This window comes from Dipodomys ordii, unplaced genomic scaffold (genome assembly GCF_000151885.1).
Source record: "Dipodomys ordii isolate 6190 unplaced genomic scaffold, Dord_2.0 Scaffold3, whole genome shotgun sequence".
Classification (NCBI taxonomy): Eukaryota; Metazoa; Chordata; class Mammalia; order Rodentia; family Heteromyidae; genus Dipodomys; species Dipodomys ordii.
Window position 1 is genome coordinate 4697309 of NW_012267219.1, and position 15423 is coordinate 4712731.

The window sequence follows — 15423 nt, forward strand, 5'->3', positions numbered from 1 at the left end:
TATACATTTTAAAATAACATACTAATCTTTATAAAAATCACATAGCAATTTTGAATGTCTTTTTACAATCTCTGTAGATGAATTTTTACATAATACATTAGTATATTTAATTTATTTAAATATTGTCAGGGTTTATCTTTTGATTTCTTCAGCTGCATATTTTCTCTTAGCTATGTGTGTAGTTTTTAGTGCACAGGGTTTACACATTTGTCAGATTTATATCTAATATTTCATATCTTGATGCTGCTGTAAAAGTAGTATAAATTGCCTATATACCCTGTCTCCAAATTCTTACAGTGATCATACATCATACACTGAGTTATCAAAATCAAGATATTGACATAGATAACATGCTATCAACTAAACTACAAAACTTATTTAAACTTCAACAGCTTTTACACATGTTCTATTTTTCTTTGTTGTGCATTACTATGAAATTTATCACATAGTTCCCTGGAAATTGATCACATGAATCCAAATATAGTACTGTTTAATCACCACAAATTCTTCCTTTTGCTATTTTCCCTTTACAGCACACCCTTCCCCAACCATAACTCCAGGCAAGTACTGATACGTTCTCTACACTGCAATTTTGTCATTTTCAGAATGTTATATTTATGAATCGATTTGACATTGCTTTTTGTGTTCTACTTAATGCCTTTGACATTCATCCAACTTGTACATTTCAATTGATTCTTTCTTTTTATTGCTAAGAGGAATGGCACCGTAAGAAAGTATTAGAATCTGTTGTCCATCCACTCAAAGAATGTATAATTTTTTCCCATTCCAAGATAGTAAAAGCAAAACTGCTAGAGAAACTTGTGTTCCTGTGAATATAATTATAATTTCTCTTGGAAAATGTCTGGTGAGTGTGATTTTTAGTTCATATACTAAGTCCATATGCAAATTTGTAAGAAAAGTCAAATTGTTCCATAGAATGGCTATGCCTTTTAATATCGTACCAAGAATGGAGGACAGAAATATTTGCTATAAATTATCAATAGAAACCAACGTGGTTGCTACAAAAATAAAACTCATGTTTTATCTCTTTACGGCTGTATTATATATTTTTAATAGCTAAAGAAATTGAACAACTTCTGATGGGTTTATTTGCCACTCACTCATATGACTTCTTACAATGTGCTATAGCTTGATATGGTTTGAATGTGTGCTCCATTCCATTGAAGTTAAATTTCAATGTTTTAAAACAGTAATTGCCTTTACAACATTAAGAGTAATACATATAAGAGGTGGTTGGTGGGCCCTGCTTTCCTGAGTGGATGGATGCTGTTATATAGGAATAAGTTTGTTTTATTGGAGGTAGGTTCCTTTTAAAAAGTATGTTTGACCTACCTGCCTCCTATTCTCTGCATCATGAGATGATAAAGGAAAAAAGACTTGGGTTGTTGGCAGTCCTTTGACCCTGGGCATGCTCATTGTTTAGAATGTTCTATCCCCATCTATATTAATGATTCATTCTTGCATTTGGTTGCAATAACACAACACAGATCATCTTTCAATGAAATGAAATTTTGTTATTTTGAAGTTTATATAAAATTCTACATACATCTGATATCAGCTTTTTTGTCAAATAAACTATTAAAAATTACTCTTTTTCTGTCTTTCTTCTCTCTTCATCAATGCTGTCTTTCATGTAGGAAAAGGTTTATGCTTTATTGGCATACTTTATTAAACTTTCCTTTAAAGATCATGCTTTGGTTATCATGTCTAAGAAGTTTTTGGCTAAGGTTAGACCACAATTCTTGTGTATTAAGTGCTTTATGGCTTTATGGTTTCAATGTAGATTTCTGTTTCATTTAGGGTTAATTTTTGTTTAAAGGGTGACATTTATGTCAAATTTCATGATTTAATACCTCTAGACCTAAGGTTGCTCCAATAAGGCATCATTCTTAAATTATATTTTTATGAAGTATAAAATTCTAGTTTTATTCTGATTCTTTTCAGTACTTGAAAATTGTGTTTTGATTGCATCATTCCTGTCTATAGTCATCTGTAATGGTGCTCATCATGACCCTGGATTTGTAATGTCTTTTTTATTGCTTAAATTTAAAAAAAATCTTTAAGTAGCTTTACAAAGTTCTTATTCCTTTTCAACATTTTTTCTGAAGTTTTATTGTGCATATATTTAGGTATTTTATTTTATTTTATATATTTCCAGGTTGCAAAGCTCCTAAATTATATTTACTTACATATGTTTAATTTTTTAATCATTTTAAGAAAAAATTTAACTAGCATTTAATAGAAAGTCATATCCCCCTACACACACACAGTTCACTGACTCTTTGCTTACTATTGTGTTTTTTCTGTTGGTTTTATTGTATAGTTCCTCAAATTACAGCTTTTTTCACTAATCATGTCTCTGAAAGTTTTCAGGTAAATTTTCTCTTCTTTGTCTAGCATACTATTAACTAAACTCAATGTAATTTTCACTTCCTACTCTACAGTGTAAACCTCTAAACTTCTAATCTGTGTCTTCTTGAATTCTGTAATTCTATACACCATTTTAATCATATGCATTGTATTATTATGAATAGTTGACATTCTTGCCTATTAACATTTGTGACTCCGTTTTTAATTTGCTTTTCCTCCCCCTTTGATAGTAATAGATTTTGAACTCCGAGTCTTGTGTTTCTGGGTCAATTTTGATTAGATGAGGTGTCAACTCTAAGAATCCTTTTACCATGCTTATTTTAATACCTTGATTGCTTTGTTACATTCAAGATACTGTGAATTTTCTCCTTTGCAGTAAATACTGTTTTTTTTTTTTTTAACATACTCTTGAATTTTTGTTCTGGGACACATTTGGTTACTTGCAAACAGTCATATTCCATATGCTCTTCCTCCTATTTTTGTTGTGGGACCAAAGAAGTGTTATCACAGGATAACATATTATTAATGAGCAAAGACTATTCTCTGTACATTCTCCTATTATCTATTAGTTATTAGAATTTCCATTCTGGTGTGGAAAAACATGTTATTTTCTCTATTGCTTTTTGATGATTTTTTTCATAGATGATTTCCCAACAGGCATTTTGTGCCCTGAATATGTTCTGGGATCCTTCATTCATTTTAAGAACTTCTCTTTGCATCTCTTTCTCATCTGTTGTTCTATGATATATGAAATCCAGGATTTTTGCTTTAAATTTGAGCTTCACATTTTCAAATGTCATAGCTCCCCTTCTATGTGCATTTTCTCAAAGAATGAATCTAGGCCAATATTAAACTTGTATTCATTTGACTTCTGTCTTTTAGATAATATTGTGCTTTATTTTCTAATAACAGTTTTTCTGAAATCCATTTTTTTCCTATAAGTAAAATAGTGTTTTCATTGTTTTAGGCAAAAAAAGGTTTCTGCTATGATACTTTGATCAACAGTGCCTTTATTTTATAGTGCTTTGCTTTACAGGGAAAGAGGTTGCTTTCCCCCCTTCCTGTATAACTGGGAAGTAATGTGGATATTTAACCAGTTATAGAAACATAATTTGATTGTACCATAGAGAAAATTTCAAAATTCATTGGAATTAAATTTTATTTCTCATCTGGCAATTTATCTCAAGCAAATAATTGTCATTTAAGGGTTTTGCTATTGTTTTTTGTTTTTTGTTTTGTTTTTGGATGTGAGGTTTGAACTCAAGGCCTGGCCTTGTCCTGGTCTCTTTTGCTCAAAGCTAGTGGCTGCCACTTTGAACCACAGCTCCATTTCAGGTATGTTTTTAATTGGAGATAATTATCTTACTGACTTTCTTGCCATGGCTGGATTTGAACTGCAGTTACCAATTCTCAACCTGTCAAATAGCTAGGATTATAGGCATAAGCCACCAGTGCCCTGCAGGATTTTTTTTTTTTTTGCTTTGCTTTTTGCTTTTCTTTTTCTTTTGCCTTGAGGCTTGAACTCAGGCCTGGGCACTGTCCTTGATCTTTTGTTCTCAAGATTAATCCTGTACCTCATGATCCACAGCTCCACTTTTGGCTTTTTGGTGACTGGTTGAGAGGAAGAGTCTTACAGACTTTCCTTCTCAGGCTGGCTTCAAATTGCAATCCTCAGATCTCACGTCTCCTAGGTAGCTAGTGTGATCCTGGTGCCAGTCCTTCATTTAAGATTTTTAAAGGGAATAGTAAAGCAACATTTCTAGAAATTCTCAAATATTCCAGATATTTCTTTTTACCTAGGTGAGCTATATTTCTAAGAGGTTATTCATAATGTGGAAAAAAAGAATTGATTGAAAATATACAGTTTGTATATTTAACAGCAATACAATATTCTCCCCAAATGAACTTAATTTCTTCAAATGATGGAATGATGATTTTGGAAATTAACTGTGTTTGGAAACTAAATGTGATGTTGAACTAATATTGTATTGCCCCAATTCATGTTTCTATTTACTAGGCCCAAAATTTCCTGACTCAGCTTAAATAATATTTTAGTAAACTACTTATTTACTTTGATTGACATTCAAGGTGATAATTTAGCTCTCACCAAACACCTTTGTGGTACAAAATATTCTAATTGCCATTCTCAAGCACCAGATTTTTAAGGACTTCTACCAGCCTCCTAAGTATATATTTATATAATGTCATTGAAATCAAGATTATTCAACATAAGCAACTTGCTCCATCCTCCTGGTCAACCAGAAAACAACAACCACAGAGTTATTCAAGGATCTTTCTTTTTCCTACAATAAGGCTATTCTTAATACCTTAAGTGAAAACAAAAACAAACCTGTGGCACATAGGCACTGTTCTTTCTCTCTAAGCTTCTAGAGTCTCTCATTTATGTTATTAAGTAGACACAGTGTCATCTCAATATAACTGAGTGCAGATTATAGTGCATTTAGTGTTGAGTCATTCAACCAAGAGAACTGTTACAACACTTCTGTGAGTTGCTTAAGATTTTACATTGAATCTAAATTTTTCTTAGATGACACAAATTGGTACATGTAGCTTATGAAAGTAGCTCTTCCCCTGTGATTAGACTAATACTGCTTCTCTGCATTTGCACCTGAATGGTATAAATAAATATCTTAAATGTAAATAATTAGGATCATGCAAAATTTTAGTGAAATATACCATAGCCTTAAAAAAATGAACATTGACAAAAAAGAAACCGATGCTCACACTATGGAGACTGTGAATTGTATTGAGGATGGCTAAAGTAACAATGAAGGAAGAGGATCAGATATTGATGTGTCATAAAAGAGAAGCAAGAAGAGGTAAAGAAAGAGAGAGAGAGAATTATTAAAAATAAGAACAGTTACTTGCTGGTGGCTGATGCATGCATCCTAGCTACTCAGGAGGCTGAGTTCTGAGGAGCAGTGTTCAAAGCCAGCTCTGGCAGGAAAGTCCATGAGACTTATTTCCAATAAACTACTCAGAAAAAGCCAGAAGTGTTGGCTCTGTGGCCCAAGTGGTAGGGCACTAATCTTGAGGAAAAAAATCTCAGGAACAGTGCCCAAGCTCTTAGTTCAAGTCGCAGGAAAAGCACCAGAAAAAGTCTGGGCCGGCTGAATAGACACATGAATTGGAGCCAAAAAATTCATCTGGTATTTCCAGATAAAAGCTGAGGAATGGTAGAGCACTCGCCTTGACCTGAAAAGCTCAAGGACAGTGCCCAGGCCCAGAGTTCAAACCCCATGACTGACCAAAACAAACAAAAAATAAGCTGAATAAGTTTATTATTTCTTTCCAGGAAATGAATGCACATTGGACAGAAATTGTAAACAATGTGAAAAAATTCATGTTTCTAATAAAAGTTCATACAACACAGAAGTCTACAATTTTTATCTACAATTTAAGTATTTGGTTTTTGTATGATTTAATAGACTTTTGGACAGAATGTATAGATTCATATTATTTGAAATTCATTATTTAAAGATGTAATTTGGAGCATGCATAACAGTACATGGAACAGAGCTCCACAGGGAGAGCTATTGTATGCTACTAATGTGGTATAAATTCAGATCACATTGTTATTTTGGATATTAAGTATAGTCTTTATGGCACATACAAACAAAATACAGACTACACATAAGGAAATGATACAAGAATCAATATTTTCTGCAAAAATAATCCAACAAAACACAAAAAACAATAATGGAGGATATGAAGAAAATAAGATATAACAAACTATAAGAAACAAATTGTTTTAAAAAAGAAACAAATGTTAAATGATAATACTAAGTCTCTCCTGACACTGAAAGACTGGACAAAAAAAATCCAACACTATCTCATCACTAAAATCTCTCAGAAACATAAGCAAAGAGAAGAAATTCTTTAATATTATAAAGTGGATTTACATGATAATTATTTTGATAAAACATTCACAACATTTTTTTGCCAGTACTTGGACTTGAACTCAGGTCCTGCACACTGTCATTAAGATTTTTCTATCAAAGTTATCCCTCTACTACTTTAGGCACAGCCCTGGCTAGCTTTGCACCATTATCCTCAGATCTTAATAGGATTACAGGCAGGAGTCACCAGAGTTTATGTTCAATGGTTAAAATCAACTTTTCACAAAGATCAGAAAGAAGACAGAGATGCTTAATTTACCTATTGACATTTCACATAATATTGGAGATTTTAGACAGAGCTATTAAATAAGAGAAACACATACAAATAGGAGATTCAAATAAGAAAGGAATAGGTTAAACATGATCACAGATTATTTGCTTCTATATATAGAATACCCTAAAAGTACATAATAAGATAAATATAGCCAACAGTAGAGTTGTACACAAAAATCATTTGTTTTATACACCATAAACAATCTGAAATGTATAAAAATAAAAAAATTCTATTTAAAAAAGCTCCTTAAAGAATTTAGTTGTTAGACGTATACATAATAATAGAAGCCATGATACATACTAGAACATTTGTTGTGAGTAATTAAGGAATGTACAACATGTGAAAGATATTTCAGATTTAAGGAAGGAAACTTTAATACTGTTATAATGTCAATTACAACTAATGCAGTAAACAGATTTTGTATTATGTCAAAATTTCTTCACACTTTATTTGCCAAATTGGACACGCTAATCCATAAATATGCATGGAATTGCAAAGGAAACTGATGAGTCCAAAACCTGAGTGGTTTTTTTTTTAGAGTAGTGACTTGAGGAAGAATATGAAAAGAATGAAAGAAGGAATTACATTGACCAAGAAGCATTGACCAAGAAGGATTGAACTCATAATCTGACCTGTAATCCTTTTGTAAAACTACTTATAATAACAGTAGAAAAGAAAAATAAATAAAAATTATGGACTAAGCCAGGCACTGGTGGCTCACGCCTGTAATCCTAGCTACTCAGGAGGCTGAGATCTGAGGATTGCGGTTCAAAGCCAGCTCGGGCAGGAAAGTTCGTGAGACTCTTATCTCCAATAAACTGCTAGAAAACTGGAAGTGGTGCTGTGACTCAAGCGGTAGAGCGCTCGCCTTGAGCTGAAAAGCACAAGGACAGCACCCAAGCCCAGGGTTCAAGCCCCATGACCGACAAAAAACAAAAATTATGGATTAAATTAGTGAGGTGATAGTTGCCCATTTTAAAAATTATTACAAATATATATTTGTATATATATTTGTATACAAATTTGTATATGTATTTGTATACAAATATATATTTGTATATAATATATATGGATTACAGCAGAAAGTCAGATATAAACGAACAAGTAAGTGTCAGTTGAATTTTAATAGGAAAAAACATAATCATTCATTGGGAAAGTTTAGTATTTTCAAAAAACTGTGTCAGGGAAACAGGCAGCAAAACAAATCTGGACCTTGCTTATCATATTTGTGATCTATTTGTCCATTGAGGGGCATCTGGGCTGGTTCCATATTTTGCCTATGGAAAATAATTCTGCAATGAACATAGTTGTATTGGTTGCTTTATTGTGGTCTGTTTTGTGTTCTATTGGATAAATGCCCAGGAGTGGAATTGCTGGGTCATAGGGTAGCTGGATGTTTAGTTTTTTGAGGACTCTCCATACTGCTTCCCAAAAAGGAACTCTTACACTGTTGGTGGGAATATAAGTTTGTTCAACTACTTTGGAAAGAAAGGGAAGATGTATAAAGATAGGAAGTCTAAGTAAGAGCATTGAGGAACACTTAATGGTTAATTTGTAAGGTCCTTTGGAGGTTGAGCATAAATGGTCGTGCTTTACATCATGGCAAATATATTTATATGCCACTCGAATTGTACATATACAAATGGTCAAAATGATAATCATTGCATATACTTAATCACACAAAAGAACAAAGGTAATACATATCTTTATTTTTATTGTCTTGTACAAAGGAGTTGCCATTTAACAAAGCAGTTAATGAATACAATGCATCTTGATCAATGTCAACATTTTTACCCATCCCTCCCAACCTACCTCTTTTTTTTTAAAAAAAAATTGGTAGGATATACATTGAATTTTTGACTTCATAAAGTGAGATTACTATGTATATAGATTACTATTCACATTTTTATTTCCTTGTGCTAGTGTTATTAGGTCTACAATAAAAACTTATTTGGGCCCCAGGATGCAGACTAATGCATGAAATGCCCTGTGCTGTGTAAATTAAAGTTCCTGAAGGCTCTATTGGGAAATAATCTGCTTTCAAATGATGTATGGCTGATGTCTGGGTTTGCTCCTTGAAGGATATTAGAATTGGCTCTGAACCTGACTGACCAGTGTCCCATAGTTATTTCTTTGACTATAAACTTACTCCACATATGTACATATTAGATTTTCATCACTATACAAAACAATTAACAAGAAAAGCTGTAAAACAGGAAGGATCTATCATGACTGAACGTGACAGAGATGTCAGATCATCTGATTATCTGAAAGAAAAGGGAAGACATGGAGAAGGAGAGGAAACACTGACAGTGGACTTTCTCTCTATCCCCCTTTTATGCCATCTGCATACCAGCCTATGGAATGATATTGCCCATTTTGGGAAAAGTTTTCTTCCTTTAATCTTTGTTTGGAATATCCTCACACACCCCAGAACTGTGCTTTCCTACTCTCATTGCTTCTTCATCTTCTCTTTTTAAATTTTATTTTATTGTAAAGATGCTGTACAGAGGGGTTACAGTTGCATGAGTAAGGTAATGAGTACATTTTTTGTCAAACATTGCTACCCCTCCTTTGTTTTTCTCCTACTATCTCTTCCCTCCCACACTTCCCTCACTCTTCTCTCCACCTCCCGGAAGTTGTAAAGTTCATTTCCAACATACTGTCTTGTGAGTATGCTCACAATGGGTCATCCTGTGTCCTTTTTTCAGCATTGTGTTAATTCTCATCCCCCTCCCAGATTAGATTAATGTATATTCAAGACGCAGGGTACCAAAATCAAATACAGTGACAATCAAGTTGAATACAATCCAATCAAGTTTAAAACCATGACTAACCATCACCACACAGCAGAATGTTACATCAACACCATAAATCAAGGAGACTAAATTAGAAACATAAAGCTTACAAACTTTTAGAACCCAGTCTCAGAGTGGGGGGGGCATTCATGTCATTTGTCATATTTTTGGTTAAAATCAAGTCACTAAATTCTGCCAACAGAGAGAGGAAAAGATTCAAATAAAGTTGGCAATAGAAAGAGCTATGGGTCAGAGGTGCTAATAGGTAAGAGCTAGCTATTAGGGATGGGGAATTGCAAGGAGAATTGAAATGCAGTGAATCACAGGATCTCAGAACATATATTGACATTATGCTCCATGAATTGCAGATAACATCCTGTAGACTGGACCTAGGAACAGGAATATTGCACAATCTCACAAAGGCTAATGCTATTGTATTTTCACCCTAGAAATCCCATATTTAAACTACTGACATTTTGAACAGGCGTTTGTTAAACTGTTTTGCTGCCGTACATTAACTACAAACAGGATCTTGTAGCTGCTCTGAGCTATTCTCTCCAGTCATTTTGCAATAACCTTAGGTTCTAGGAAAGGCAGAACTGACTTATAGCATCTGTATGACAAGAAACTATAACTACTCCTAAGAATCAGCAGTGGCTTCAGGACAGATCACCCCCAGAGGGTAGTTACCTATAATATCAGGCTGCCCCCTAATCTGAAAGAATCATTTTCTGTGAATTACATTGTTCCACTCAAGTGGTGATATTGATAATAATCTTTCCATAATCCTAGGAATCACAAACACTTGCAACAGACACTCTTAAACAATGCATACCTTCGCCTCTGTCCCTGAATATTTCCTTCTCTAAACCTACAGTTTATATCTATGCTCGGAAGATGTCTGCAAATGAGCAACAGTGCCATCATCCCTGTGGCATCATACCATGTGATAATCTCCTTTGTCTGCTCTATTTCTTTCCTAATAAATTCTCCCATCGCTTCTACAACAAGGTCATTTTTTTCAAAATTCTTCTTTCTCTGGACACTAGGTTATTGGCTTTCAGACAATGGTTGCTACCCTTCAAGTTCACCTACCACAAAAATATTGTATGGCCTAGTGCTGAAACATTTGGAACTAATTCCACAAAATTATATCACCACTTACCAAACAAAATGTTTCAAAATATTTGGAAAATACTGTGAAGGCTTTGGATAATTGTCTTGAACATTTCTTATGATTCTGGATTTTTTTCTGACACTGCTAAACAATGCCAGAAAGATAAATATGCTAACTCTGATACTTCCATGATTTGTTTTTGAAATATGGGAGCATTTTGCATGTCAGCTTGGATAAATGACATGTTTTGAAAGATGTTCAAACTCTCTGGCCTTCTGAGAATCTGATTGCTTTATTATTGAACATCAATACCTTTCTTCCAACAATTTGACATGCCATTAATTGTGACTGTAAATCTCTGCCCAGTCCTTGTAGTATTGTAATTGATGTCCCATGACTTCTAGCTAGTGCCTAAATTGTTTATCAATATAGTTAATTCTGTCTTTGAAGAATATATAAATAAATGTAGCTATTTGCAAATATACGTATAGATAACTGATGCATATGAGTCCCAAAGAGAGTGATTATTCTTAAGAAAAATGGAAACTCTTGAACTCTGTTTTGGTTTTTAATGAAACGCAACACTTCTTTGCTCCCTTGCCTTTTGGTGCTAAGTAGTGGAATGACTTGCTCAGATTCTCATAAAGATAAAAATAAACATGTGTTAGCTGTCTATCAAGAACTTGAGCGTATTTAGGAGCAAATTCATGGGTAAGCCCTGATTTTAAATGAGAAAGTCCAGATCCCATTTAAAATGAAATCAAGACAATTCAGTATCATAGAAGTCCCCTACATCCTACTGTGAGGCTGGCATGCAGATTAGAGGTCTTCATAAGTTGATGAAGCAACCCAAAGTGGCAAATGTTTCGATGACGTCTACATTGAAGCAACGATTTTTTTATTCATGTAAAATGAAAATGGTTTCCAGATAATTACTCAATGAATTTAACATTTAGCTTCCTCTTAATATTCCTTCTCTCTTCATAATTAGCTCTTCCATTTTTTCCTTCTAATATAGTTTCTTTAAAATCTATTAAGTGAAGTAAGCCATGCCCAAAGAAACATAGGTCCCATGGTTTTCCTTATTTGCAATGACTAGTATATGTCTGAGACAAGTAGAAACGGTCAGATAAGTTGATGTTAGGCGAAATGAGCCCCAAGATAAGGACTCAAATGTTTTTTTTTTCTTGCTATTGTTTCTAACATATTTATAAGATGATTTCTTTGTTGTTTTGTATGTCCCTCCCCCACAGTAGAACCCATGTTTTCACTGTATTTGATATTGGTACAATTTGTGGAGGAGAAGGGAAAAAAACCAATTGTTTAAATAGGGATACAGGTGGACCCATTACAACAATGAGATGGACAAGACGTTATGTCGAAAAGCAAACTTTACAACTTTGGTGGGAGGGAGGATGGGCAGGGATGGTAAGGGGAAACAAAGGAGGAGGCAACAATGCTTGATAAGAAATGTACTCATTACCTTGCTCATGTAATTGTAACCTCTCTGTACAGTATTTTCACAATAAAAAAAATCTATTTTCAGCTGGGCTCTGATGGCTCATGCCTAAAATCCTAGATCTAAGAAAGTTGAGATTGAAGGAACATAGTTCAAAACCAGCCTGGACAGATAAATCTATGAGTTGCACCTCTCCTGGAGCAGCTGTGGCTATAGGGATAGAACAGTAGCTTTGAGTGGAAAAGCTAAGGAACAAAACCCAGGTCTCGAGTTCAAGCTCCAGTACCAACACACACACACACACGTGTGCGCTCACACACACACACACACACACACACAAATCTATCATGATTGTGATCATTAATAGAATTCTCTGAAGGACATAATGGAATTTTTTCAGTTTTACATCTATTCTGGTCATGTAGAAACATCCACGGGCTTTTTTAGTCTTTCCTAACTTATAGCTGTTATAGGATGGTTCAACTTTTTAAATGAAAATTAAGCAACACTCAGTTTGTCCACTTCCACTGCATATCAAAATGGTCATTTAGATGAAATAATAATGTTCTATGATTAATGGTAGCCCAATTGATTCAGTGGCTGTGTTTAATAATCTTTGGGATTTTGCCTTCTTGCTAGTTCACTTGCAGTGGTCTAATGTTTCTTTATGGAAAGGCCAGGAACACATTTTATAATTAATTAGGCAGAGATCTCAGAGTCCTGTTTGAAATTACCTAATCTTACATTTCTTTAAGAACTTTTGGGTCTACAAAATACTTTAGTGTTCTTAAACTAGTTCTTTGATGCTGAAAACTTGGAACAAGATATATAGGGTCATGTGTGCCCTTCAATTCACAGCTCTGCCAAGTGTTCTCTGAAAACATTCCTCTACCATAAAATGGTACATATGAATACCTACTGCAGAGATTTCTTGTGAGAATTTCACAAGTTAAGAAATATGTATTTCAAAGAAAGGACACTAACTAATTCCTAAAATGCACATGACTTCTCTAGGAATGAGTATGATTGAGAGAATCTCTGGTTATTTTGTTAAGGTTCAGAATTACTCAATGGATTAAAGATTTTTCCATCCAGATTTCCCTTTCTTCTCTCACTGGTTTCAGATTTCTATAGAGGCATAAGGATTCTTTTGTCTTTTCCAAACAGGGGCTCTCAGCTTTTGTCTTCTCAAGCTTTTACCACTTACATACTGTTATTAATTATATCTATATATATAGAAAGAATTATATCATTCATATATAATATATAGAAGTATAGTATATTATAACAAATACAGTGATATTCATATATTATATAATATAAATATAGTTATAGAGATATAGTGTATAATAACATAGTGATATTTATATAATATATATCAATATATATGAAAGATACTGTAATATTCCTCAGTGTTTACCTGAAAATTCTCTTGATCTTTTTATCTACACTTCAATTTAAATTATGTTTAAGTTGAGTGTGAACATTAGCAGATTAAGTACTAAGTTCATCTAAAACAAACTACTAAGATTTTTAGAACTCCACTTTAATTGTCTCATTACTCCTGTGTTCAAAGCAATACATTTGGATATTCAATTGACACCGTGCTATTAAAAATATATTAAATTGTCAACTGACACATGTCTGTAACCCCAGCTCTTGCAATGTTGAGGTACATGAGTCCTCAATTCAAGTCTGACATAGTGATACTGTCTTAGCATAAAGGGAAATCAAAGTCCTATCAAAGCCAATAGATCTGGAGACCTCTACAATTCTATATTTTCTTTATAGGAATATCAAAATAGTACCTGAAATCTTTTACCTAATCTTGAGAACAGGATGGAGTATACTTCAAAATCTTCAACATTTTTACAAGTTCAAAAATAGAACAAAGGGGATTTTGTACTTTATACGCTGTTAGGTTAGCCATTGTAACTTGTGCCTAAACAGTATACCAAGCAAGATTTCAACCTTGATCCTCTACCCAAGTCTTGTTCTTTGTCCTGGGAAGTCCTAAGAAACAAGCTTCTGCTCTGTTTATTTCCAGTTCCCTCTAGCCCCACAAGTTCCTTACCATATTTTAGGTAAATAAGAATTGTTTTGGTTACAGTTACATGAGTAAGGCAGTGAGTGAATGACTTGTAGATCATTATTATCCCTTTCCTGTTGTTGTCCCACTATCCCTTCCCTCCCCCACCTCCCCAACTCCTCCTTATCCCTTCACCCCCGCCCCCACCAAGCCCGGGGTTGTAAAGCTGTGGGTATCATTGTTGCAATGGGTCATCCTGTGATCTTGTTTCACCGTTTTGTGATTCCCCTTCCCCTCCCCAGATTAGACAAATGTATATACAAGATTCAGGGTACCCAACTCAAATACAGTGACAACAGGGGATATACCATAAGGAGAAGAAAATATAAAGGAAACAAAAAAAATCAGATAGTACATTTAAAACAACAACAACAACGAAGACTGACCGCTTGTGTCCATATCTTGGGGTTCACTTAGCATTATCTTATATGGTCTCTGAACAGCATCTTTACAATAAAATAAAAAATAAAATAAAAGTAAAAACAATCTATACTCTTTTTAAAATTAAATGGGGAGTATATATACACAATGAAATTCTATGCCTCTATCAGAAAGAATGACATTGCCCCATTTGTTAGGAAATGGAAAGGCTTGGAAAAAATTATGTTAAGTGAATTAAGCCAGGCACAAAGAAACATAGGTCCCATGGTTTCCCTTATTTGCAATATCTAGTATATGTCTGAGTCAAGCAGAAAAGGTCAGATAAGGTGATGTTAGGTGAAATGAACCCCACGGTAAGTATTCAAATGTTTTTGCTTTCATGCCATTGTTTCTAACATATTTATAAGAAGATTTCTTTGTTGCTTTGTATGTCTCTCCCCCACAGTATAACCCATGCTTTCATTGTATGTGATGTTGGTATAATTTGTGGAGGGGAAGGGGAAAAACAAATCATTTAAATAGGGATACAGGTGGACCGGTTGCAACAATGAGATGTACAAGTCGTTTTGTCGAAAACGAACTTCACAACTTTGGCCAGGGGGAGGGGAGTGGGAAGTGGGAAGAAGGGATGGGAGAGAAATGAGAAGGGATAGGAAGGGGAAACAAAGGAGGAGGCTGCAATGCTTGATAAGAAATGTACTCATTATCTTGCCCATGTAATTGTAACCCCTCTGTATTTTCAAAATTAAAAATAAATATATATATATATATAATATAAATTTAATGGGGAAATAACCACTTTTGGTTTTTCTGGAGGTTAAATAAGATGTCATGTTCAATGTATTTAAAAAATTCTATATATCTGATAAATGCTTGTAAATGTTAAATGTTAAATGTTGAATAGAGACCCAGAAACACAACAAATCAAAGAAAGGTTGGACAAATGGGATTGCATAAAGTTGCAGAGCTTCTGCAGGGCAAATGACATAGCTAG